The following is a 22,863-nucleotide window of genomic DNA, read 5'->3' on the forward strand; positions in this document are numbered from 1 at the left end:
TTGGCCACCCGTGGGCAAACCACCTCTGAAGGTCTCCTGCCTTGAATTTCTACAGGGCCGCCACAAGTTGATTGTGACTTGACAGCAAAAAACCAGCAGGACCTTCCTTGTGCAGAGGAAGTCTGTCTGTCCATAATAAATACTGAGGACAGACAATAGGGGAGGACAAACACTATCGCATTTTACTTGTGAACTCCCCAAAGACATCTGAATGCTGAGCTGGACCTTGAGTTGGAGCCATCAGAACAGCTATTATGTTCTTTGAACATCATTTGGAGTACTGTGTGCAGTTCTGGTCGCCTCACCTCAAAAAGGATATTATAGCATTGGAGAAAGTCCAGAAAAGGGCAACTAGAATGATTAAAGGGCTGGAACACTTTCCCTATGAAGAAAGGTTGAAACGCTTGGGGCTCTTTAGCTTGGAGAAATGTCGACTGCGGGGTGACATGATAGAGGTTTACAAGAAAATGCATGGGATGGAGAAAGCAGAGAAAGAAGTATTTTTCTCCCTTTCTCACAATACAAGAACTCGTGGGCATTTGATGAAATTGCTGAGCAGACAGGTTAAAACGGATAAAAGGAAGTACTTCTTCACCCAAAGGGTGATTAACATGTGGAATTCACTGCCACAGGAGGTGGTGGCGGCCACAAGCATAGCCACCTTCAAGAGGGGGTTAGATAAAAATATGGAGCAGAGGTCCATCAGTGGCTATTAGCCACAGTGTGTATATGTGTGTGTGTGTATATATATATATATATATATATATATATATATATATATATATATATATATATATATATATATATAATTTTTTTTGGCCACTGTGTGACACAGAGTGTTGGACTGGATGGGCCATTGGCCTGATCTAACATGGCTTCTCTTATGTTCTTATAATTAGCCCTCAGATTCAGCAGGAGCTCACAGGAACGCAGCTCCTGAACTTTTCTGAGGGTTCCCCCTCTTCCTCCCCACCTACCTTGTCCATTGAATAGTAGGTGCAGCTGCATAACAATCCCTGGATTAGGAGAGTGGGCAAGCAGCCAGCCAGCCACCAGGAGCTTTGCCATGCCCCCAGCAGCCCTCATTAACCCCTGAAGAAGCCTGCACCACCCTTTCTCTACTTCTTACGTGATTTTGGGTGGCTTGCTGGCCTTTTGACTGGGGGGGTGGACCAGGGGAGCCCCAGGTGAGTGAGGCCTGCTTGGGCTGGCTGGATTTCTAGCCAGCCCAAGCAGGCCTCGCTCGCCCAAGACTCTCCTTTCTTGGTTCCCATCTGGTTGCTTTTGGCTGGCAGGGGGCATTTGCTAATGAGTTATGCTAATGAGTTCCGCCACCTGTTTTTCTACAAAACGACCCCTGAACGTAACAGGTAAGTCTATTGGTGATCAGTCTATCAGTGGCTCCTAGTCACCATGACTAAAGGGAACCTCCACATTTAGAGGCAGTAAACCTTTGAAGAGCAGTGCCAGGAGGCAACCTCAGAGGAAGGTCTCTCTGCCCTGTTGTTAGCCCTCCAGGGGAACTGGTTGAGGCTGCTGTGTGAGACAGGATGCTGGACTAGATGGACCACCGGTCTGATCCAGCAGGGCTCTTCTTATGTTCTTATTAGATTCTGAGTAGAACCTTCACTTGCAGAGGCAATCTACGTCTGAATACCAGAGACTGGGCAAGAGGAGAAGGCGGCAATCACCTTCCTTGCCCTGCTTGTGAGTTTCCAGAGGCGTTTGGTTGACCGCATTTGAAATCACAATGCTGGGCAGGAGAGATTTTTCTGGCCAGGCAGTTCTTTTTGGTCCCTGCTTTTCACAGAAGGCTACTAAATTTTTCTCTGTATTGAAAAGGAAAACAAACCCTTCTACGCTCTAATAATAATGCTGCAGCTGCTCCCCGTGCAGGGGAGGGGAGGGGAGAGATGGCCTTTGTTTCAGTTGCACACGTTCATTAAATATAAAACATCTTTAAAGTTTAAAGCACCTGCATGTCAACAAAAGCCAGTGCCCGGAACACCAAAAGACAACAATGGTGGGGGTAAATGACTTTCACTACTTGATTCCGGAAGCCCTTTTGCTTTTGGAGTTGGATGAGCAGCTGGCACAGGCTGCTGTCAGCAGAACCCGCCTGGTACCAACAGGACAGCTGGCCCAGTCCCTTTCCCCACAGGTGGCAGAAGGAGCCACGTCCACCTCCCAGTTCCACAAAGGTGATCAGAGATGTCCTGTCAGAAAGCCTGCCTGCTGCCAGGAACCAAAGGATGGCCTAGAAGGCCAGCTTCCAACGCCAGCATGTGCACACGGTGGTGCAATTGAGGCAAAACCGACTTATGGCAACCTCATAGTGCTTTCAAGGCAAGGGATGGGCAGTGGTGGCTTGCCATCGCCTGCCTCTGTGTAGCGACCCTGGTGGTCCTTGGTGGTCTCCACTCCTAGTACTAGCCAGGGCTTCTGAGATCTGGGAGACTGGGGTAGCCTGGGCTATACTGGCTAGGAAATAATAATAACAGCATCGACAATAATACAAAAACAACAGCAGTACAGATAGATGGACAAACAAACAAAGACAGACAGACAGACAGAGTGAGCCAGTTTGGTGTAGTGGTTAAGTGTGTGGACTCTTATCTGGGAGAATCAGGTTGGATTCCCCACTACTCCACTTGCAGCTGCTGGAATGGCCTCGGGTCAGCCATAGCTCTCGCAGGAGTTGTCCTTGAAAGCCCCACCCACCTCACAGGGTGTCTCTTGTGGGGGGAGAAGATATAGGAGATTGTAAGGCATACTGAGTCTCTGACTCAGAGAGAAAGGTGGGGTATAAATCTGCAGTCTTCTGATGAGAGAGAGAGAGAGAGAGATCCACTACAGCTTCCAGAATCTGGAAGAGGAGATATCTTGACAGGGCACTTGCATTTTTGGTCCTTGGAAGAGGCATAGAAACATAGAGCTGGAAGGGACCACAAGGATCATCTAGTCCAACCCCCTGAACAATGCAGGAAATTCGCAAATGCTTCCTTCCCAGTGACCTCTGCACTAAGTCCAGAAGAAGGCAAAAACCAGTCTGTCCTGGAGGAAACCTGACCCCAACGTGGCGATGGGCATTACCCTGGGGCATGTAAGAAGACCCCAGCGCTGGCATATTCCTTCCTCCCCTTCCTGCGGCTGCTGAGGGTGCAAACTGAGAATTCTCCACCTCCCAGATTATTAGGTGTTTGTGCAAAGTTAAACCGGTGGTGTTGTGGGGTCAGTGGGAGTTTGGCCAGTCTTGTGGTCCCGACAGATATTTTGGCAACCTCTAGAGCGGCCCCGACCCCAAAAGCCTTAGAGCAAAGCCTTTCTCAGCCTTAGCGGTTTTGTTCCTCATGCATCTGCAGGGCGTGGCAAGTCGAAAACCCTGCAAGGGTCGAGTTGCATTTTGAACATGCACAATCAAACATACGAAATAAGCATTTGCGGGATATAAGTCGAAGACGACGTTCAGTCAGAGCAGGACCAATTCAGAGGTGGTTTTAATCTATAAATAAATCTATTGAAACGTGTGTTGATGGATAGGGAGGGGACAATTATAATTAAACGAGCTGTACATTAAGGCCCAACTTTGTAATTTTTTTTTTTCATTCTGGAGGAAAGAAAGACGGATACATATGGGATGATGTAACCTTTTCAAGTCCCCCTTGGGGAGAAAGGCAGGTATAAATGAAGTAAATAAAGGAACAAACATATAGCGAGGCCTGGCAATAGGCAAATGCATTTAAATTGGATCAGCCTGATTCCCAAGAAGAGACTGTCCTGCCTGCATTTCGTGCACCCTTTGACCCCTCCATATGTCCCCCCCTTATGTTGTGAGCCGCCCTGAGCCTGCTCCGGTGGGGAGGGCGGGATAGAAATAAAAAATTATTATTATTATTATTATATTATTATTATAACTTTCTGTAAAAATGTCCACCTACTGAGGATCTGCAACATGCACCTTTCAAGGGGAGCTCTCGTGGAAAGCACTGTCAAGTCGCAGACGACCTATTCCAACCCTGTAGGTTTTCAAGGCATGAGATACACAGAGGCGGCTTGCTATTGCCTGCCTCTGTGCCACAATCCTAGACTTCCTTGGTGGTCTCCCATCCAGGGCAGGCCTTTTCATTAGGCAAACTAGGTGACTGCCTAGGGCGCTGGCATTCTGGGGGCACCAAATTGGGAGACTCGGTGATGGTATCAGTGCGGGGCGGAGCAGTCCTTGATAGCCATTGATAGCCCTGTCCTCCATGACAGCCTTGCCTAGGGTGCCAGACAGTCTAGGGCTGGCCCTGCTCCCATCACATGCCATGGCTGACCCAGATCTGACTGATGGGGCTAGCCTGGGCCATCCAGGTCAAGGCAAAAGGAGCTCTGGGCTGCAATAATTTATGCTGGAATTAAATCTTGTGAGCCTTTGAAGTGACACTAGACTTCTGTTTATCCTTGCAGTTCACTGATGAATCGGCTAAAAGGCCAAAGATTAATCAAAGATATTCTTTGGTGGGCAACAGCCCAAACGTAGAACAATAATCAGCACGGGAACAATGCTGGGGTGTCTGTACATACTTCTAATAGGGTTCTTGGTACTTCTTGGTGCTTGGGGGGGTGTGCAGTGGGAGGGCTTCTAGTGTCCTGGCCCCACTAGTGGACCTCCTGGTGGCACCTGGGTTTTTGGCTACTGCATGACACAGTGTTGGACTGGATGGGCCATTGGCCTGATCCAATATGGCTGCTCTTATGATCTTATGGTTGACGAGTTCCTGGGGATCTCCCAGAATTACAGCCTATCTCCAGATGATTTCCCCTGGAGAAAGTGGCTTCTTTGGAAGGTGGACCCTATGCCTTTATACCATGCTGACGCCCCTCCTGTCTCTAAACTCCACCCTCTCCAGGCTCCACCCCTAAAATGCAGGGATTTCCCAACATGGAGCTGGCAACCGGGGCCAGATTAACATTTAGGTCAAGTAGGCACTGGCCAATGGGCCCCCACGCCCTTAGGGGCCCCAGGCTGGCTTCCCACCCACCCCCGGTTTCCCCCCTGCTTGCAGCCCTCCCAGCCTGCACATGCAGCCAGCAACTGAGCTGCTCTTTGCCCAGCTTATGCGGTGTGGCCGCTGCTGCCGTTGTCACCAAGTTTGCCTCTCTCTGCCTCTCCCCCTCAGTTTAGTAAAAGGGGCTTTTAAGAAGGGGTCCGTGGGCAGCGGGGCGGGCTCTCAGACTCTGAAATAATTTGCCAGACCCCCCCCCCCCGCCCAAGACTTCGACTGCTTAGGGTTTAACCTGGCATTGCTGGCAACCCTAACTTCTAGGACCAGCTGCCCATCTGACCACAGAGAGCCCACACTTGTTACCACTGTGAGACCAGTGCCAGATTAAACCCTGTGGGGACCCCCCCTAAGCAGTCAAAATCTTGGGGGGGGCCTTCACAAATTAACTCAGAGACTGAGTGCCCCACCCACGGCCCCCGTGGCAGCCTGCGGTCACCTTCTCAAAAGTCCCTTTGACAAAGCTGCAGGGGAGAGGCAGAGAGAGGCCAAGCTGATGATGTCAGCAGCAGCCACACCAGGCAAGTCAAGCAAAGAGCGGCTCAGTTGCTGACTGGGAGGAAACCAGGGTGAGGGGGAAGCTAGCCCAGGGCCCCTAAAGGTGTGGGGGCCCATAGGCCAGTGCCTGTTTGGCCTAATAGTTAATCCAGCTCTGTGTGAGACAAAAAACCTGATTTAGAAAATACCACGCAATGCAGGGGTACGCATTTGGGCCCTCTGCCACCTCTCGGCTCTTGTGCCCCTGCAACCTCCTTTCACAGGGCTTGGCGTGAGGCTGAAGGAAGAATCAGTGCCAGCTTTATCTAACTCCCCACCAGCATGGTAACTCAAGGAGACTCTGGACCTCAATAGCAGAGCACACGCTTTGCAGGCCAGAGCTCACAGGCTCAGGCTCCTGGTACTGAAGTCTCAGGCAACGGTGCAAGGAAGGCCTTTCTCTGCCAAAACCTAGGAAAGCTGTGGTCAGCAGAAGTGCCTCTGGACTAGACAGGCCAGTGATCTGACCCAGCAGCTCCAGGGATTCCGTTGCCCTCCAGAGCAACTGTGCTCACTGCCTAAGAATAGAAAATGAGCCCTGCTGGATCAGACCAAAGCCTGTCGACTCCAGCATTCTCTTCACACAGTGGCTGTGTCTAGGAGGCTCAAGTGATGACTGCAACAGCATCTTCCCCATATATGCCCCGGAGAACACTACGATCTGGCACCCAACATCTTCTGACCGTCCCTGGCCTGAAGGACATTTGACTAGCCTCAACCAGGGCCTTTTCAGCCTTGGCCCCAGCCTGGTGGAATCAGCTCCCCTTAGAGATCCAGGCCCTTACTGAACTGTTACCTTTTCGTAGGCCCTACAGGACTGAGCTATTTCGCCAGGCTTTCGGTTGAGGCAGCGGGCGTCCTATTCTATCAGCTGGCCCTATGCTGTGTTACCACCTCGGCTGAAATACTGGTTTTATACTATCTGAGACTCTCAGTATATTATGATGTGCCCAACTGAACCGCCAAACTGTATTGTACATGTTTATTGGTTTTAACTGTTGTTTTGTACTGCTTTTTAAAATGTTGTTATCCGCCCTGAGCCCGTTTGGGAAAGGGCAGAACATAAATGAACTAAACAAAATAAATCTTCCCGCGTGTGCTCCCCTGAGATGGATCTAAAGAGGCATATTGCCTCTAGTACCAGGGGGAGTTGATACCACTCATGACTAGTAGCCATTGATAGCCCTGTCCTCCGTGAATTTGGCCACTCTCCTTTTAACCTTCAAGTCCCTCCTTGGTGGCTCCCACATGGGACTTTTGCATTGAATTGTCCTGCCCAACGGAAGCAGCATTTCGATTTGGGTTCCTCGCAACATCATGTGCTTTTGCTGACCTTCTAAGCTCCCTTAATTCCGTGTGATTTTTCCTGGACCTGATTTGGTATGTTCTTTCCTTGAAGATAAGAGCCCCGTGGCGCAGAGTGTTAAAGCTGCAGTACCGCAGTCCTAAGCTCGACTCACAATCTGAGTTCAATCCCCGACAGAAGCTGGGTTTTCAAGTAGCTGGCTCGAGGTTGACTCAGCCTTCCATCCTTCCAAGGTAGGTAAAATGAGCACCCAGCTTGCTGGGGGGAAGGTGTAGGTGACTGGGGAAGGCAATGGCAAACCACCCCGTAAAAAGTCTGCCGTGAAAACGTTGTGAAAGCAACGTCACCCCAGAGTCAGAAACGACTGGTGCTTGCACAGGGGACCTTTCCTTTTCCTTTGCTTCCTTGAAGATACTACCTAAAGCACGTTCGACAAAGCGTGGAAGAGAAGGCACCTCTTTCTGCATGCCCCCTCCCTCTCCGCATCCACCACAATTTTTTCTCCTATCCATTTTTTTCTCCCATACACCCACTGGCATATGTTTTTTTGTTGATCTTCATTATCTACAGAAGGTATATCACTGTGGAATAGCTAAACACACTCTATTGCAATATACCGATTACCTATAATTTTTTTAAAAAATAGCAAAAAGGCTGCCGGTGGCGGCAGCAGCAGTGGCAGCGGCAGCAATGGTTGGGGGGGGGAATAGGAGGCAAGAATACAAAATGGGGGGCAGCTCTCCATGCTCAGTCGTAATCACAGCAGAATGGGGAGTCGTGGGGCAGAAACCCTGGCCAGCCCACTAGCAGTGGATGTTTTTAGGGGGAGCTGCAACCCCACCCATCTTCTCCATTGCTACCCTTCTCCCCCCCACAGAAGACCCCGCAGCTCCACCCCTTTGGGCCTCCTCTGCGTCTCCAGCCGATTGGTGCATTGGCACCAGGCCCGCCCAGCACACCCTAGCTTGCTTTTTTCCAGAGTCCCTTTCCATGATGGAGAAGGGCAGTGATATTTTCCACCAACACACACAGATACACACCCACGTCCCCCTTCCTCCGATTCTCTTGACTTCTCTAAACTTAAGTTTTGTCCACCACGCAAAATAAAGCTGAAGAGACTGGACACTTGCTGATCTAACCAGCCATGCTCAGCAGTGCAGACTGGCGTGGTGCCATGGCCACTCCTAGTTTTTGCACCGGGACAAATTTTCTTTTCCCCTATGACTCTGTTGCACAGGCAAAGTGGCAGTGAGCCCAGCCCCGATGAAAGATGCCAGATAGAAGAGACCTGTGCGACATGGGTACTTGTTTGGCTATCCTACCTATGCCGCAGTTGTAGTAAAAGATTTTGCTGAACTGCTTTCCATTCTGTCCATCTCTCTTTTGAACCAACGCAGCTGCCATGCTTGCAACCAGCTGTCTTCCTAAGTGAAGTCAGACCTTCTTTCCTTTCCTTCCTTCCTGGGAAACCAAGATTGGCATAGCATAGTTTTGGCCTTCCCTTCTCTTAAACCCAGACCCCTCTCTTAAGCACGCACATACACTCATAACACACACGTTAGAGTTTAATTCATAAAAAGAGCAGTGCTGGAGTATCTCTGGCCAAGCAACCTCGCCTCTTTCTGCAGGGAGAGGAAGGTGCTCTGCACATGTTCAGAAGCATAAGGAAGAAGCATAATACTTATTACTGGAGCTGCAAGCATTGGTCAGCAGGTTATTCAGTTATAGCGTCAATTGATTAATCAATGATGTGGGTGTATTTTTTTTTGGGGGGGAGTGTTAATAATTGAAGCTGAGATGAGGGTAGAATTGTCAAGGGAGGGTAGATTGTTTTAACTTTTGGTATATTTGTGGATGAGTGAAAGGAGATCCTAAATATGGCCTTTTCTTCTGAATAGGAGCAGTTGCTTATGGCTTTCTTCCAATTTAGTCTTTCCTCCCAAGTCTTAAGGCCAAACTAGGTATGATTATAATACCCTAAAAGTGAGAGGAGGGGAGAATTTCCATCAGGGACATGTGTAGGGTTTTGTTCTTGAACCCTCCCCTCCCACCCTGGCATTTCCTCAGCCTTCCTGGAACTGCTGTTTCCCCACATGACGGAAAGCCAAACATGGCATCCTGTCCCTGTATCTTTTTCTGAGTGGGGGAAAAAGTTCAGAGGCAAGATGGAGAAAACAGGATTGAACCCTTCCCCTCCCTGCACCTGCTTTTAGTCTTTAAAGAAAAGAGAGAGAGAGAGAGCTCCTAACCGTGGATCTTCCCGGATCATGTTTAATGTGGTCTTCAATAAGGCAGACTTGCAATTAAGAGGGTGGCTTATGTGCAAACAGAGAGTTGGATGCCATTGATTCTTTGATCGCAAGACAGAGGATTAACCCTCTTAAAAACTCTGCAATCGGTTGTCCGCCCTGAGGGACAGCCCTGCTGTGGAGCCGAGCTCTTGGTACCAAGTACAAGTTCTGGAGCTGTGTGATGGAGTGGCATGGCTCAGACTGATTTGCTTCCTGCGTTTCACATAGCACACGTCTCTACTTTCTCAGGACTACACTTTCCAGTCCCTTGGAGGTTTCCCTGGGTGTGCAACCGCTGATGACAGATGATGAAATACCCAAGAGGAGAAGAAGAAGAAAAAGACTCTCCCACTCCTGAGGGGCTTTCCCTGCCCTTCTGTTCTAGTTCTTGGTTGCTGTGTTTACTTCTGAATAGTTACAAGCCTCTGTCGAAGTGCAGGGGCTGGAGTTAATTTACTCGCTGGAGTGAAAATGCAAACCACAGGCAGCGAGGCTACAACCTGCCTCTGTTGCAAAGGTGGAAGAGACACAACAAATGCATGTTAAAATGCTTCCCCCTTCTGCCCCCCCCAAAACACCCACCCTATGATAGTTGTCCTGTGATACTGTCCTCATTTACAACATCCACCCAGGTATTTGAAAAATGTTGGAGAAAGCAGCTTTTCACGTTAGAGCCTACGTTCCTCTCCATCACACCGTCAGGATTACGACTGAAGGGACACCTCTGAGAATTATAATATATATTTTTATATCCTCCCTTTCCAAAGACTACCTCAGCTCCTTGTAGTATGTCACCTCTTAGAATCATAGAGTTGGGACCTGCTCCAGGGTCATCTAGTCCAACCCCCTGCACAATGCAGGAAACTCACAAATACCTCCCTACCTCTTATGGGGGGGAACCTCAAATTGACCCCAAGCAGGCTGGTTTGGAATTGCACAGAAACAGAAAGGAAATGTACCAGGTTAAACGGCAGACCTTTTAAGGCAACAGCGCAACAACGGATTTATATGAAAGCCATGTTTTATAAACTTTGGGCAGATTCTTTGGGGGAGTTCTGAGCCAAGCCCCACTGAAATGATCAGGAGCCTTCCTCCAGGTCATTTCAAGCTGGGCTTGTGCAGGAGAAATGACCCATGGAACGTGCCCAATTTCTGACTTCCCCGTCAATCCATGTACAGTATTAAAGGCCTCGATGAGACAGACAGGACTCTGGAAGAGGTGAAAACAGCCACTAGTTCCTTCCCTGAAGATTGCACAGTAAATTGAAGCCTGCTGCCTTCCGTGCACACACACAACTCTTCTGGGTCCCCAAACCACTTTCCCTCCAGTTTCCTTTCTGAGCAAACCTGACTTCTCTTGCCGTGCTGTGTGCCAAACACAGTCCTTTAAAACACAGTCCTTTTAAAAATTAAAACAGATGCGCAAAAAGAACAAAAGGGAAGGTGGGGGGGGACTCGGGAGTCACAAACCTCTTCATGTCAACGTAGACCAAAATTAACACACTTTGTAAAATTAAACCAAAAAGTGGATACCAGAACACACGCCAGCAAATGGATGGGTTTCAAAATGTCTGTGTTTCATTATTATCATCATTTTTTAAAAGATATCATCCGTTCCCCCCCTCCCCCCAAAAAAAGCCAGGTAGGAGAAAAGCCAGTGCAGAGCTTAATTGATAATATTGCAAGGCATTTCATCAGGAATAAGCTGAACGCTCGGAAGTTTTGCAATCTTACCCTCAGGCAAAATCGGCTTTATGGAATCTATAGATTAGAAGCCCTCCGCACAGTTTAATAAGCAGCGCCTCGAGTTTGATTATAGGCAAGATGTCAGTTTTCCCACCAGCCCTGTGGATCCAGCATGGTGGTTGCTGTTAGCTATTCGGATCTATTGGGAGTGTATTTACTTAAAATCAAGGGTCTGCCCTTGTGGCGAAGGAAGAAAGAAAGAAACAGGGTGTACTGGCTTGAAGGTTGACAGTATAAGATTAAAAGCTTTGCTAATATAATAATCCCCCTTTTGCCCTCTCCCCCGTCACCGGCCACCTAAGCTCTTTGCAAACATCTATTAATTAAAGCTTTCCAACTTTCCCATTGCTGGGTTGCCACGCCACCGAGGGGAAAACACCAGATCTCAAAAGCCAAGAGAAGTGGCAAATGGGGGCTGGGGAGGGAGAACAGGGGTGTCCCCCCCCCCTCTCTGTGTATTAGAATCAAAGAATTAGACTTACACCTCTGTGTAAAGCTGTAGATAATATAAGAGCCGTTAACTGGCAGATATGGAGATGAAGATAGAATGCAAGTCTTCCTTTTTCTTGGGGTGAGGGGGGAGCAGCTCTGTTTGGGGACCACGCATCTTGGCAAGGTGGGGTATAGGGCTGCAAAAACAGGGGTGGCGGGAGGTTTTGCTTAAAGCCACAGAAGATGAGGGGTGTCCTGTCGTCAACCTCAGGAGCTTCCACCCAAAATGTCAGTTTCCATTTGCGACAATCCAATGAGGATTTCAGTGCAGTTGTTTAAAAGAAAACCTAAAAGGAATGACAACCATAGACCGCTTGGTTTTGCTCTTAGCCATTTTTTGCATTTGCCACCTTGCAAAAGTGACCGGCGAGAGGCTTCTAAAGATGAATTATTGGAGGGGGGGGGGGAGAAAGAGGTGTCTCTTTAAAAAGGAAAAAGCAAAAGCTAGAATTTGCCAACCGGTTCCCCTGCGACATTCTCAAGAGCTGCCCAGCCAGCCCTGTTTGCCAGCTCCGCCGCTCGTGGTGAGAAATTTTAATATTTCCCCTCTCCTTTGGAAAGGGTGGCAAAGTGTTTGGAGCATCCCTCCAGGCACTGGGAAAGTGTGTTTGTGTGCTGGGGAGGGGGGAGTTGGTGTGTGTGTGCGTGTGCGTGTTGGATCTGCCATGCATGAGTGGACCAGTGGCCAAAAAAAACACAACCTCGCAAAGAGGCACAACCAATTTCTCCCAGTAAAAAGAAACCATACAACTGCCCTTGTTTCTCTGCAGGTGTTCCTATTTTAGTCCTTAATGTTTTTTTTTTTAAGCATCTGCCTTCTACCTTGGCAAGGGAGCCCTGGTTGCTTTCACCCCGTTGCCGATCCATTTTTATCTCTTCCCACACCGGTGACCTAGGTGAAAAGCCAGCATCAGCACACGTTTGGAAAGCAGAAGCAGCGAGACTTTGCAAAGTGCCTCGGCCATCCATTGCAAGAAACAGAAGAGAACCGGGAGGATAGTCCCCCCCCCCCTCCTTCCAGCCCTGTGGGCTGACTGTTTGCAAAACCAGCCAGCCGTTTGGTCTAAAGAGAGACATCACACAACCCCCCAAATACAGCCAGACCAAAGAAGTAAACACTGGATAGGAAGTGAAGATAGTTTTTGAGTCACACACCTTCTGCAGATATCCCTGTGCAAGACCATCTCTGTCCCTCTCTGGTAGGTTTTTCCGCCCGAGCAATTGCAAGAACGCAATAAAATCCAAACACTGAAAAGCCGAGGCAGGGATTCTTTCCCCTTCCCCTCCCCTCTCCTCCATCCCCCAGTTACATCCAACCAGCCCCCCCTCCTGTCCTCGCAAGCTGACCACTTGGGCTAGTCAAAGCATTGCCTCTTTGGTACCCGAGGCGTCCACCAGCCTTCCAAAATCCAACACTGGCAAAAGATACAAAAAAACTGACATGGCCTTACCTGATCTGAGGAGGTTGTGCTGTAGGACTGAGAGGGGTGGGGGTGGGCAGCGAAGCCCCTTTGCCCCTTTTTGCAAAGTTTTATCGTGCCAGCCAGCCGCTAATTCCAGTTGCAAGAGCACAATAACCGAGGGAGGGAGGGAGAGAAGATGACATGGTGGGGGATGCAGGAATGGGAGCAGGACACATGGAAGGAGGGGGCGGGTAGATTTGTGTGTCTCTGAGACAGAATGACACACACGCAGGGAGAGAGATTAGGCCAGGGGTATTGTTCCTGCAAGGAGCAGAAGGCAGCGAGATGCTGAGATCTGCCTGTGTGTATGTGTGTGTGTGGGAGCCTGCCACACTCCGGAAAGGGAGGATGCTGTGACACACACACGCCAGATGAGATGGAGAGCGCTGTTGGCGTACTAACCCGCCTGGCTGCCTCTGCCGCCACTGCTGTGGATGGGAATGTGGTCCAGGCTGAGGAAGGCAGCCGCTTATGCTTTTAGCATCCTTTCAAGTTTTGCTTTGATCTGCATCCTCAAGCTAGCCTTGAACTGAACAGGCACATGGCTAAGATGACCGCAGGGTGGCTGAAATGTAGGGTGGGGGAGGAGGCTTCCTGGACAGGAAGGGACTGCATTATTTTACCAATGGTAGGGTTGCCAACCTCCAGGTGATAGCTGAAGATTTCCCACTATTACAACTGATCTCAGGCAACAGAGACCAGTTCGCTGAAAATGGCCACTTTGGAAGCTGGACTCCAGGGTATTATGCCTCATTAAAGTCCCTCCCCTCCCCAAACCCTGCCCTCCTGAGGTTCCCCCATCCCAAATCTCTGGCTATTTCCCTAGAGTAGATAAATCTAGGAAAGGAAGAGGGAGGGATTTCTAGGAATGTTTGGAGAGCTGGGGTGGGGTAGTGGATACAGTGGCAGACTAGTACCCCAGCTTGACCCAGGTTTAAATTCCTACTTATACCAGGGAAGCTCCCTGGGTGGTCTTGGGCCTGTCACAAACACTCAGCCTGGCCTACCTTACAAGGTTGTTTTTAAGAGAATGGAGCAGGGGAGAACGATGTCCTAAGCAGCTTGGAGTCCCAACTGTGGGAAGAAAAGCAGGATAGAAATTTTTAAAAAGAAAAGGTAGTCCCCCGTGCAAGCACCGGTCATTTCCAACTCTGGGGTGACGTTGCATCATGACGTTTTCACAGCAGACTTTTTACACAGGATAGACATTTTAAAAAGGTAAAGACAGTCCCCTGTGCAAGCACCAGTCGTTTCCGACTCTGGGGTGATTTATTTATTATTTATTTATGTAAATTTATATTCCGCCCTTTCCCATAATGGGCTCAGGGCAGATTCCAACATGTCAAACAATTAAAACCAGCAATACAACAATCAATAAATAAACAGTAAAAACAGTCGAACAATTAAAACATATGAAGACGTTAAAACAGTTAAGCCGCTAGCCCAGTTTTAACTTAAGGCAGCATGGATAGTGTGGACACTGTGATGTCGCATCACAATGTTGTCACGGCAGACTTTTTATGGGGTGGTTTGCCATTGCCTTCCCCGGTCATCTACACTTTCCCCCACAGCAAGCTGGGTACTCATTTTACCGACCTCGGAAGGATGGAAAGCTGAGTCAAACTGAGCCAGCTACCTGAACCCAGCTTCAGCCGGGATCGAACTCAGGTCGTGAGCAAAGAGCTCAGACTGCAGTATTGCAGCTTTAACACTCAGCGCCACAGGGCTGCTAGGATAGAAATAAATGAGTGCAAATGAAAGAGTTGACATTCTCAGAGTTGGATTCAATAGAAACCGGGAGAGGTTAGTTCGCTGTAGAGAGTGACTACCTCTCTTTGGGTGTATTTAGGTACTCAATCCGTCATCTTCTGGGGGTCTTGATTCTGACTGGGCCTTTCACTCTTTTGACTAGATTGTGTTTTTGTTTCTTGTGCTACCTAGTAACTTAACATTCAAAATGTGGTATTGGAAGAGACTTTTACGGATATTGTGGACTGCCAAAATTGCAAACCAGCGGGGTCTAGGTCAAATCCAGCCTGAACTCTCCCTTGAAGTTGAAATGACTAAAGTACAAAAGACTATTGTACCTTGGTCGAGACTCACTGGGAAAGACGATCATGCTAGGAAAAATGGAAGGCAACATGAGAAAAGGTTTACAAGATTATGCATGGGATAGAGAAAGAAGAACTTTTCTCCCTTTTTCACAATACAAAAACTTGTGGGCACTCTATGAAATTGCTGAGCAGTCGAGTTAGAATGGATAAAAGGAAGCACTTCTTCACCCAAAGGGTGATTAACATGTGGAATTCACTGCCACAGGAGGTCATGGCAGCTACAAGCACAGACGGCTTCAAGAGGGGATTGTATAAACATATGGAGCAGAGGTCCATCAGTGGCTCTTAGCCACAAGATAGATCCAGGTGTTGGTCTGAAACAGTAGAACAAAGCAAGAGTCAAGTGGCACCTTTAAGGCCAAAAAAGTTTTGTTCAGAATGTAAGCTTTCATGTGCTAGAAGCTAACATTCTGAATAAAACTTTGTTGGTCTTAAAGGTGCGACTTGACTCCTGCTTTGTTCTATTAGCCACAAGGTATAGATGGAATTCTCTGTCTGGGACAAATGATGTTCTGTATTCTCGGTGCTTGGTGGGGGAGGCAACAGTGGGAGGGCTTCTAGTGTCCTGGCCCCACTGATGGAGCTCCATATGGCACCAGGGATTTTTTTTTTTGCCACTGCGTGACGAAAGTGTTGAACTGAATGGGCCACTGGCCTGATCCAACATGGCATCTCTTAAGTTCTTAAGAGGGAGACCCCATGTGAGATGGATGGACTCACTCAAGGAAACCTCAGCCGTCAGTTTGCAAGGCTGTTAAGGATAGGACATTTTGGAGGGCATTCATTCATAGGGTTTCCACAAGTCAAATGTGATCTGATAGCACAACACACACAATAATGTATTACCCACTTTGTTCTTGTGTTGCTGGACTGTTAAACTTCCCTTCATAATAATATCCTCTGCACAAGTGCAGAGATAGTGTTTGTGTGCCCAACTGGAGGCTGCACTTCTTGCATCCGATGAGCTGCTCAGTCGCCAAACCTCATGCCACATACATTTGTCTTTAAGGTGCCCCAAAATTCTTTGAAGTTTTGGCTGCAGCAGAAAGACCCAGAAATCTCTGGATTTTTTAAACCCATGCAGCCACTTAAGAGGCAGGAAAACGGGATTGCGTGTTGGGGCCAGGGATGGAGCAAGTCCAAATTCCTGTTGCAAAATAACTTTGCCATTTCCTGGGATCCACTGTGGCAAAATGCATTAATAGTATAAAAATGGCACTCCACCATTCAAGCTCGAGAGGGGAAGAGGGGTGCAAATCACATTAGAATACATAGGGGGAAATGTTAAGTCTCGCTTGAGCAAAATCAATTTAGCCAGAGTTCCGTTGAGGTTCAAAAGGCCCTTTGCTGTGCTGTGTGGTACAGATCAGTCCACGCAGATTAGATTATTTGCAGTGATACAAAAACCTGCTGGTGTCCGTGAGACCAAATTCCCTGTTGCACATTAGCAAAGTTGTAGGGCAACCCCATGGGGTTTGCCAGTTTGGTGCAGTGAGAGCCAGTTTGGTGTAGTGGTTAAGAGCACAGGCTCTGATCTGGTTTGATTCCTCACTCCTTTCTGCGAAGCCTGCTGGTATGACCTTGGGCCAGTCACAGTTCTCTCAGAGCTGTTCTCTCAAAAGCATTTCTCTCAGAGCTCTCTCAGCCTCACCTCCCACACAGGGTGTCTGTTGCGGCAATCTCCTTCCCTTCCTCTCCCCACAAGTTGAGGGAAAAGGAAGGGAAGGAGATTATAAACCACTCTGAGACTCTGAGTGAAGGGCAGTGCATAAATCCAATCTCTTTTCTTCCTGTCCTCCTCCTTCCTCTAGGCAAGAGAAGTTCAGCAGAGATGGTCTGTCATTGCCTGCCTCTGTATGGCCACCCTGGAGTTCCTTGGTGGTCTCCCATCCAAATACTAGCCAGGGCTGACCCTGCTTAGCTTTCTGAGATCTGATGAGATCAGGCTAGCCTGGGCCATTCAGGTAAGGGCTATCTCCTATAGCCCCACAGGAATATTCTGTGTCTGAGCTGGGATGTTTATTTACTTAGATATTTATACCCTGTTTCCGCCCCCTGAGCAGCCCCGTGGTGCAGAGTGGCAAAGCTGCAGTACTGCAGTCTGAGCTCTCTACTCACAACTTGAGTTCGATCCCGACAGAAGCTGGATTCAGGTAGCCGGCTCAAGGTTGACTCAGCCTTCCATCCATCCGAGGTCGGTAAAATGAGCACCTAGCTTGCTGGGGGGGCGGGAGTGCAGATGACTGGGGAAGGCAATGGCAAACCACCCCGTAAAAAGTCTTCCATGAAAACGTTATGATGTGACGTCACCCCAGAGTTGGAAACGGCTGGTGCTTGCACAGGGGACTACCTTTACCTTCCCCCCCCTGGGGGCCCAAAGCAGCTTACAGTATAACTTCCTCCTCCTCCATTTTATCTTCACAACAACAACTCTTTAATGTAAGCTGGGCTGAGAGCAAGCGGCTGTCCCAGCATCATAGAGTCACAGAGTTGGAAGTGACCTCCAAGGTCATCTAGTCCAACCCCCTGCCCAATGCAGGACATTCACAAGTACCTCCCCCCACACAACCCCAGTAGCCCCTGTTCCATGCCCAGAAGATGGCAAAAACCTCCAGGATTCCTGACCAAACTCGTCTGGAGAAAAATTTCTGCCTGACCCCAAAGTGGTGATCAGCGTTTCCCTGGGTGTGTAGGAAAGGGCCTTGAGAAATAGGCACTGAGACAACCCTTCCTGCCCTCCCTCTCGTGAACTGCCAAAGTTCACAGAATCAGCATTGCTGTCAGACAGCCATCTATCCTCAGTTTGAAAACCTTCAAAGAAGTCACCCCATGAGCTTCCATGGCTGAGCAGGGATTCAGAGAACAACATTGGGGGGGGGGTGTCATCCCAGGGCAGCGGCTGAGGCTGGGGAGAGCCAGTTTGGTGTCGTGCTTAAGTGTGTGGACTCTTATCTGGGAAAACCGGGTTTGATTCCCCACTCCTCCACTTGCACCTGCTGGAATGGCCTTGGGTCAGTCATAGCTCTGGCAGAAGTTGTCCTTGGAAGGGCAGCTGCTGTGAGAGCCCTCTCCAGCCTCAACCACCTCGCAGGGTGGCTGTTGTTGGGGAGGAAGGTAAGGGAGATTGTGAGCCGCTCTGGGACTCTTCGGAGTGGAGGGCGGGATATAAATCCAATATCTTCTTCATCTTCTTCTTCTAGCAGGAGCTCCTTTGCATATTAGGCCACGCACCCCTGATGTAGCCAATGCTCCAAGAGCTTACAAGGCTCTTCTTTTGTAAGCTCTTGAAGGATTGGCTACATCAGGGGTGTGTGACCTCATATGCAAAGGAGCTCCTGCTAGAATTCCACCCCTGTGAGGCATCATCATCCCGAGAGGGCCTGCCACTGGGGGAGTCAGTCACCAGAGGTCTCCATGGCTTCCAGGTACACACACACACACACCATACGAAAACACATGTAAAAAAATCAGCCGAGTGTTGGTGGTGCAATTGGCGATAGATAGTCCCGCGTAAGTGGGCAAATGGAAACCTCGTTCCATGAAGTGAAGAGGGTGCCACCCGCAAAAAGTTCACCACTTGGTTACCTTCTGATAGCAAAGGTACCTGAAGAGTGTGCTGTGGAGTGTGGCACTCAGTTTGAATCCAGCCCTGACATCCCTTAGATCAGGGGTGTCAAACATGCGGCCCGGGGGCCAAATCAGGCTCCAGGAGGGCTCCTATCAGCCCGCCCCCCCAGTGACTGGTTGTCCTCTGCTTCCTTCTCTCCCTCTCTTGCTTCCTTCTGCATAACACCATGGTTTGCAAGGCTTGCTCAATTGGACAGAACCTATTGGCTGAGTCTCCTCCCTAGGAGAGGAAGGGGGGGTGGAGGCAGAGCTTGCTTTGCCAGGCTCTCTCAATTGCACAACAGAGCTAGTGAGCCAAGCCTCTCTTCCTTCTATTGGCTGAGGTTCCTACCTCTCCTGGTCCCTTGGAAAAGGAAAGAAAGAGCCAGAGTTTCTTTTGGCCAGTAGAGAGCCAGTTTGGTGTAGTGGTTAAGTGCACCTGCTGGAATGGCCATCATCATCATCATCATCATCATCATCATCATCATCATCATCATCATCATCATCATCATCATAATTTTATTTATATCCCGCCCTCCCTGCCGAAGCAGGCTCAGGGCGGCTAGCCATAGCTCTTGCAGGAAGTTGTCCTTGAAAGGGCAGCTGCTGTGAGAGCCCTCTCAGCCCCACCCACCTCACAGGGTGTCTGTTGTGGGGGGAGAAGATACAGGAGATTGTAAGCCGCTCTGAGTCTCTGATCGAGAGAGGAGGGCGGGGTATAAATCTGCAGTCTTCTTCAGTTCCCTGGATCCCATGGGAGAAATACAAACAGAGCACTTTTAAGACCAATGAGTGATAAAGTTTTAAGCATGTTTTAAGTTTATATCTCTGCTACTTACGGTAATCTTAAATAGGTCCACACAAAGCCCAGCCCAATGTGACCCGACCCAGCAAGGTCTCATTTATGTCAGATTCGGCCCTCATAACTAAATGAGTTTGACACCCCTGATTGATTTAAGTCCTGCTACAGGCTCAACAAGTCATGACCTCCACTCACCCCAGTGTAACTCTGAAGGCCAGCTGCTAGGGTGGGGAAACATAGGGGGAGACCTATTGCATTCACACCTTGCATGCAACGCAGGACTTTTTTTGCAGCTGGAACTCCATTGCATATTAGGCCACACACACACACCCCTGTAGCCAATCCTCCTGGAGCTTACAGTAGGCCCTGTGTTAAGAGCCCTGTAAGCTCTTAGACGATTGACTACTTCAGGGATGTGGGGCCTAATATGCAAAGGATTTCCTGCTTGCAAGTATCCCTGGGGCTGCAGGCTGGCTGCTGTGAGAACCAGAATCTTGAAGCACGCATGAAGCATGCCTGATACTGAATCAGACCAGAAGTCCATCAAGGTCAGTATTGTTTGCTCAGGCTGATGGTGGCTCTCTAGGGTCACAGGTGGAGGTCTTTCACATCACTTACTGCCTGTTCTTTCTAACCGGAGATGCCGGGGGTTGGACATGGGACCATTTGCATGCCAAGCAGAGGCTCTTCCACTAAGTCCCTCCCATTCTGGCCCAGCAAGGAACTACTTATTTTTTTTTAGATAAAGCACGAGATAAATTGCGGGTGGTCAGGTCTGTCAGCAACTATTAGCCATGATAACCAAAGACAGAGACCAATTTCCCACTCGCCTTTTGCCGTTCTCCCGCGCCTCTTCTCAGTGAAGCTTCCGTCTGATTTCACACTATCTGCCCCAGGGCTGCAACTAGCTTTGCCTTTTTTTGCGCGGCAAACAGAAACCTCTAAAAGCCAGTTTCCGTTTGCCATGTGAAAAAAGCGAAGCTAGCTGCAGCCCCGGGGCAGATAGTGTGAAATCGGATGGAAGCCCTGCTGAGAAGAGGAGCGTGAGAGCGGCATAAGGCGAGTGGGAAATCGGTCAGGATCTCCTGGTCAAGATATAGTGTATCTCTCAGCCCAGAGGAGAGGAAACAATTGGGAAGGGCTGTTGCCTTCAGACCCTGTTTGGGGGCTTCTTCAAAAGCAGCTGATTGGTTACTATTGGTAAGAGCAGGACTTTTTTGTAGCAGGAACTCCTTTGCATATTAGGCCATATCTCCTGATGGAGCCAATCCTCCTGGAGCTTACAGTAGGCCCTGTACTAAGAGCCCTGTAAGCTCTTTGAGGATTGGCTACATCAGGGATGTGTGGCCCTAATATGCAAAGAAGCTCCTACTACCAAAAGAAAAAGAAAAAAGCCCTGGGTAAGAGGATGCTGGACTAGATGGATCCCTTCATCAGATCCTGCAGGGCTCTTCTTATGCTCAGAAAATGAATGAAGTGCTTTTAAAGGAGGGGGTAGGCGCCCGTGTAGAACCGAACAAGGCCTCCATCTCTGCCGATCCACCCGTTTGCAAGTAGTATTCTGTCCCATCCCTTCCCTAACTCATCACGCACCCGGGCAAAGAAAGGAACTCTTTCAGGCTACGCTTCTCCGTAATGAATCTGGGAGGAACGAGGGTAAGCATTATAAATATTTATCCATCCCTCGGTGTTTGCCTGCTCTGTGTCACTAATGAAGCATCCTTATTAGTCTCTGATAATCCCTGCCAATTCTTTCTGCATTTCACCATACTGCTCTTCCCCCCCCCCCTTACAAATTCTGTTCATCTCTTCCCCACCCCCCTTCCTCATCTCTGGCCTGGCACAGCTTTAATCCCTAACATGAAAGGTGCCAGAGCTCAGTCCTGCTCTATGTATGTGTGTGTGTGCATGCGTGAGAGAGAGAGAAAGCAGCCGACTTTCCACCTCCGTGGCCCTTCTCCTTAATTCCAGATGCACAAGGCTTGGTGGTAAGCGATGCACCTGCGAGAGGAAATCACTCTGCTCAAAATCGAAGGCCTTCACAGCTCCAGCAGAGTGTTCCAGGGCTGAATGAGCCTTGGGAAAAGTGCTGTTTCTGGGCTGAGCTGTCATTTTAGATCAGCACTGGCAACCCCTGGCACACGTGTCCAACAACAGCACATCAGACCATTCTGTTCAGCATGCCAGTTCTTGGCCCAAGCAGCCACAGTAAGCCCCTGAGGCCCTGGCAACAGTGCTAGGCTAGCAGGGTGTGGGTATGGCGTGTGCCCAGTGTTGGAAGAAGAAGAAGACATTGGATTTGTATCCCGCCCTCCACTCAGAGTCTCAGAGCGGCTCACAATCTCCTTTGAACATATGAAGCTGCCTTATACTGAATGAAGTGGCCCTGTGGCGCAGACTGGTAAAGCAGCAGTACTGCAGTACTGTGGTCTGAACTCTCTGCTCACAACCTGAGTTCGATTCCGGCGGAAGCTGGATTCAGGTAGCCGGCCCGAGGTTGACTCAGCCTTCCATCCTTCCGAGGTCGGTAAAATGAGGACCCAGCTTGCTGGGAGGAAAGTGTAAAAGACTGGGGAAGGCAATGGCAAACCACCCCGTAAAAAGTCTTCCATGAAAACATTGTGAAAGCAACATCACCCCAGAGATGGAACCGACTGGTGCTTGCACAGGGGACCTTTCCTTTCCTATACTGAATCAGACCTTTGGTCCATCAAAGTCAGTATTGTCTACTCAGACTGGCAGTGACTCTCCAGGGTCTCAAGCTGAGGTTTTTCACACTTATTTGCCTGGACCTTTTGTAGTTTGAGATGCCAGGGATTGAACCAGGGACCTTCTGCTTACCAAGCAGATGCTCTACCACTGAGACATCATCCCTCCCCTTTACCTTCCTGCCCCACAACAGGCACCTTGTGAGGTAGGTGGGGCTGAGAGAGCTCTCACAGAAGCTGCTCTTTCAAGGACACGAGAGCTATGGCTGACCCAAGGCTATTCCAACAGTTGCAAGTGGAGGAGTGGGGAATCAAACCTGGTTCTCTCAGATAAGAGTCCACACACTTAACCACTACACCAAACTGGCTCTTGGACCAGGACATCTACCAGTTGGGACTAAGGCCAATCCCAGAGATTTGAGCAGTGCAACTGAGACTAAGGTTGCCAGGTCCAGATTGAAAAATACATGGAGATTGGGGGGTGGGGGGTGGGTGGAGCCTGGGGAGGACAGAATTTGGAAGGTTAGGACCTCAGTGTGGTATAATGCCATAAAGACTAAGGTTGTTGAATTCATTTGTTATGAGGGCCAGATCTGGACATAAATGAGACCTTGTTGGGCCGGGCCATGTGTGTCATAAAATGTAATGCTAGGTAGCAGAGATTAGCACTCTTGCAATATTTTGTTTATTGAACAGTTTCTGATAACTGACACCTCTTGCTCTGACTTATTGCATCAAAATCTAGAGACAATT

General features: G+C 49.1%; 1 protein-coding gene across 3 annotated transcripts in view; it reads left to right on the forward strand.

The window, feature by feature from the left end:
• The window catches only part of MACROD1 (mono-ADP ribosylhydrolase 1), a 710,025-nt gene that overhangs the window by 326,876 nt on the left and 360,286 nt on the right, over positions 1-22,863 (forward strand). The window lies entirely within an intron of this gene.

This window comes from Heteronotia binoei, chromosome 1 (assembly GCF_032191835.1).
Source record: "Heteronotia binoei isolate CCM8104 ecotype False Entrance Well chromosome 1, APGP_CSIRO_Hbin_v1, whole genome shotgun sequence".
Taxonomy (NCBI): Eukaryota; Metazoa; Chordata; class Lepidosauria; order Squamata; family Gekkonidae; genus Heteronotia; species Heteronotia binoei.